The 4,537-nt window shown below is 55.7% G+C and overlaps 1 long non-coding RNA gene across 2 annotated transcripts; it reads right to left on the bottom strand.

Moving 5' to 3' along the window:
- Positions 1 to 208: 208 nt before the first annotated feature.
- On the bottom strand, positions 209 to 2,023 carry LOC140681195 (uncharacterized). Of its 2 annotated transcripts, XR_012052431.1 has the most exons (4): positions 1,616 to 2,023; positions 1,173 to 1,332; positions 875 to 986; positions 209 to 447 (listed from the first exon to the last, which is right to left on the bottom strand). It is a non-coding gene; the product is annotated as an uncharacterized lncRNA (long non-coding RNA). The 2 variants fall into 2 exon arrangements; XR_012052430.1 differs by lacking the exon at positions 1,173 to 1,332.
- Positions 2,024 to 4,537: the final 2,514 nt, after the last annotated feature.

Raw genomic sequence — 4,537 nt, 5'->3', positions numbered from 1 at the left:
CCGTTGGTGGGAGCAGAGGCTCCCCGGCTGCCCAGCGCTGCATTTGCCCGTACTGCTTGCTTGCTAAATTAATAAAATTCTCTTTATAAAGTGACACAAATTGGTCCCGTGTCATAATTTATCACAATACCCAGCAATTAGTGACACTGAGTGCTTTGGCTACCTTGGTCTTTAAATTTCCAAAACATTTTGATGACTGATCCCTTGGTGAAACTCTGGAAGTGTTTTGGCAAAAGTCAGTAGTACTTTAGTGACACCGTTCTTCATTCTTTTTGCTCAATCTCATTCAAGTTAGGAACAATAATTCTGTTGTCCATGGAGCTGGCACCTTTTTAATTACAGTATAATGCCCCCAAGGTCCTTTAGTGTTCAGCTTTACCATGTTGTCTGTGGGTAACAAGGCTTGGTGGGGCCCTTTCCCCTTTGGCTGGAAGAGGGCCAGGACCTCTATTTAAAGAAAAAAAAAGGTAAAGAAAAAAAACCAAACAATTAGATGAATTGTAAAAGATACAAGTAAAATCCAAGTGCTAGTGAAACAACTTCTGTAACTTTGCATTAAGAGGTAAATGATCTTTTTAAAAAGAGAACTCAGTTATTTACATTGTAAATGTGCTGATGGCATGGATCCATCTTACTGACCTCAACAGCCTTTTTTACAGTTTTTGGGGTTTGTTTCCAACATTGTTATTTTAAATTGTGGTCAAAGCAATAGGAAATTGATTGGGGCCCTTCGAGCTCCAGGCAGGACTGGGAATCTCAACTCTGTCAAACCCCAAATCTTTTAGAAGATGACCTTCCTTCTCACTCTGTGAATGAGCTGCACATTCCCTCTGAAATTGTCAGGGGTTTCTTACAGATGAAAAATCCCACTTACGGCTTTTTGCTCTGGTTTGGAAGTGGGAAGGGCAATTCTCCATCCATCAGCTCCAGACTGCACTGCCTCAGGAACACGGCTCACTTGCCAGCTTTGGCCACTCGTGGCACGTCTAGAGGAGGAAGAAAGTGCAACTGCACGATTCCAGCCAAAAAGAAATGAAGAATGAATAGTGGAGATCCAGGCATTCCTGTGGAGATTCAGGGGTTCAGCTGGGACAGTGAAGAGTTTGGGTCCTTGCCAATTGGATGTGTGTCCCCAGCTGCAATCTCCTGGCCTGCAGGGGAGTCTCACTCACCTGCCAAAGCAGAAAGCTCAGGCACTGTGCTCGGAATAGGCTTGTCTGATGCAAAGCTGTCAGAGCAATGTGAGGGCAGAGCCAGCCCAGCTGTGCCCAGGGCAGAGCCCAGCAGAGCCCTGGCAGAGCCCAGAGCAGCCTCAGCACCCGCAGAGCCCGGCTGCAAGGAGAGAAACCAGAAACTGCCCGTCAGCTGAAGGCTGCTGTCCCCTTGTCCCAGCTGCCCACAGAGCCCAGGCCATGCTGGCTGTGCCCAGAGCTGTGCCCAGAGCTGCCCATCACTGCTGCCTTTGGGAGCAGAGCAGGAGGGCAGGACATTCCCAGCCTGCAGCCAGCCACGGCACACCCAGCCCTCAGCAGCTGCCCAGAGCAGGAGCCTCCTTGTGCTTGTTGCTGTCTCCCAAAAGCTCTGATCCCACCATGCCAAGCAGACGGGGACTCACCTCACGCCATCCTCCGCTGGGAGAAAAGCTGGTCCCAAACGATGTCCTCAGCCTTCTCCAAGGGCACGGCCCATCCACGCTGCAGCTGCTCCCAGGCACTTCCCAATCCCGACTGGACCTTACATAGAACGCTTCCTCTAGAAAAACAAACAACAAACTGTTGAAAAGAGATTAGAGACAAAGGGAAACAAGAAAAAAACTCTTTATCTCTGTCAAGGGCCTGAGGAAGGCCCAACCCCTACATGCTAGGGAAAATCCCACCCAAAGGGGAGAGAAGCCCACACTTTCTCTCTTCCCTCCTACACTGCCCCCCAAAATAACAGTGATCCCAAAGCAAACAAGGGCAGTGGAGCAGCCCAAGCCCTTCCTTGCCTGCAAAGCAAAGCAGCCCCTGCACAGGTTCTGGAGTCCCACCTCTGCTCCCACCATGGAGGTTTGTTTGTGTCAGGCTGGCTGCCCCAGCCCCAGCCCCAGCCCCAGCCCAGGCCATGCTGGGTGCTGGGGGCTGTTGGCAGGGCCAGGAGCCCACTCCCATCTTGTATCCACCCCAACCCATGCCCCCAGCCCTGCCAAAAAGCAGCTGGGCAGCGACTGAAGTTGCATCTGCCCCAGCACAGGGGGAACCTTTTGTTCCCAGCCAGGCTGTGCAATGCCCAAATCTGGGAGCATTTCCCCGGCTGTGGACTCATCTGCGAATTTGCTGTGGAGCCTGGCTTTGAAGACAGTGCCAGAAGTCCATCATCTTCAGCTGCCAGTGGCCAACTTGAGGAAGAGTTTGTCATCCTTGATGTCATCCTCACTGTCTCCAGCAGCAGCAGCCCCAGCTGGTACAGCTTCTCCAGGGACTCCTTCTCCTTCCCTGGGGGTCAGACCAGGCTGTCAGGGTTCTGCCCAGGGCCCCAGCTGTCAGGGAAGCAGGACACGCAAAACCAGCTCGGATGGCAGCCACCAGTGCTGGGCAGAGCAGCTCAGCTCCAGCACAAGGGCTGTGTGTTCCCACCCAAAGATCCCAGTGCATTGATACAGGCAGGGAAAAAAGTCTGGGTTTCCTTGCTTCTGATTGCCAGGGCATGTGTGGACCTGTAACTTACCAGGGCCCTGGAGCAAAGTGTGCATGTGGCTCTCTCCCTTCTTCTATGGCAGGTGAATATCCTGTATCCAAGGTTCACAGAACAGGTCTTCTAATGAAGGTCTGTCCAAGAAGTGCATGGATAAACACCACCTGATAAGATCTTGGCACTCTGGGCAGAGAAACCAGAAACCACCGGTCAGCTAGAGAAGGCTCCTGTCTGCTTTGCCCCACTCTTCCCATGCCCAGGCCATGCTGCTTTTGTGCTCAGAGCTGTGCCTAAACTTTCCCATCAATTCCCTGTTGTGGAGGAGAGCAGGAGAGCAGGACATGTGCCACCTCCTCAGCGGCTGCCAGAGCGAGATGCTCACGAGCTGCTGCTGTCTCCCAGCACTGGTATTCCCCCGTGGCCAGAGATGAGGATCCACCAGGAGAGAGCCGCTGTGGCAGCGAGAGCTGATGGTCCCAGCTGATCTTCCGGCCCCTCCTGAAAGGGTGCTGCCCGCAGACCATCTGGTGCAGCAGGATGCCCAGGGACCAGATCGTTGCTGCCTCTCCGTAGTACCAGCCCAAGTGGGTCCATTCCGGGGGGCTGTATGACAGTGTTCCTGTGGAATACAGATGGAGTTCATCGGGGGGATGCTGCTGCTTCCAGAGCCTGGCCCCAGCATCCCTGGGCGTGTAGGGGCTGCCCCAGTGGCACACGGGGTGACTGCTGCACTCTCGCCAGCACCTGGGACTTGTGTACAAACTCAGGGCTGGACAAGAAGCCACTGGTGCTGGAAGAGGGCAGCAGAAGCCCCGGCAAGGCCTGACCATGACATGCAAAGCAAAAACCCACTCAGGGCTGGGGGAAAAAAACATGTCCTTATCCTCCCTGCCTGCAGTGCCTCAAAAATATTATGAAGCCAAGACAAACAAGGTGAGTGGAGCAGCCCAAGCCCTTCCTCTCGCCTGCACACCAAACTGGCTGGTGCACTGGTCCTGGACCCCTCCTCTGCTACCCCCATGCACGGGTGCTTTTGTCAGGCTGGCTGCTGCTGCTCTAACCCCAGCCCCAGGCAGAGTGGTGGGCAAAGGCTGCCAGTGGGGCTGGAAGATGCCTCCCCACCCAGCCCTGCTCAAAAGCAACTCAGCTGAAGACTCAGTACCCTGACTGGCAGCAAAAGGGAGGATCCTCGCTGCCACACCCAGCTTGGCCTGTGAGATGCTGGGCCATGAGATGGTGGGACCGGGAGCAGACCCCTGCCCAGGCTCACCTGCGAAGTGAGTGTAGGCTGTGTCTTGCAGGTAGGTGCCACAGCCAAAGTCGATCAACTTTGCCTGGCCAGTGGCCAGGTCAACCAGGATGTTCTCTGGTTTGATATCACGGTGCAGGACCCCTTGGCTGGTGCAGTGCCGCACGGCCTCCAGCACCTGGCGGAACAGCTGCCGTGCCACCTCTTCAGACAGGAACCTCGGTGCCCGAATGAAATGCAGGAGGTCCTGAGACCGCTCCGGCCGCTCCAGCACCATCACGATGTTGTTGGGGAGCTCAAGCCACTCCAGCAGCTGGACCACACCAGGGTAGCCAGTGGACACCTTGTCCAGCAGCACGATCTCCAGGGGTGCGCTGGTGCCGTCGGGCTGTGGAAGGACCACGGTGCCACCAGTGGGACTGATGTCCTGCCAGGGCTGGGGAACCCCTCAGCCAGCCCGGGATGCTCTGTGCCCTGCGCTGGCCCCACGCCCGCTCCCCATCGAGGGGTCCTGGTGGCTTCCCCCATGCCGGGCCTCGCCTCATCCCCGCCCGGCACGGCCCGGCTGTTCCCGCTGGCCCCGCTCACTCACCAGCTCGTCCCAGTGCCGGATGC

The sequence above is a fragment of the Taeniopygia guttata genome, chromosome 32, assembly GCF_048771995.1.
Source record: "Taeniopygia guttata chromosome 32, bTaeGut7.mat, whole genome shotgun sequence".
Taxonomy (NCBI): domain Eukaryota; kingdom Metazoa; phylum Chordata; class Aves; order Passeriformes; family Estrildidae; genus Taeniopygia; species Taeniopygia guttata.
The sequence above is the reverse complement of the archived record's forward strand: the minus strand, read 5'-3'. Positions and strand labels throughout refer to the sequence as shown.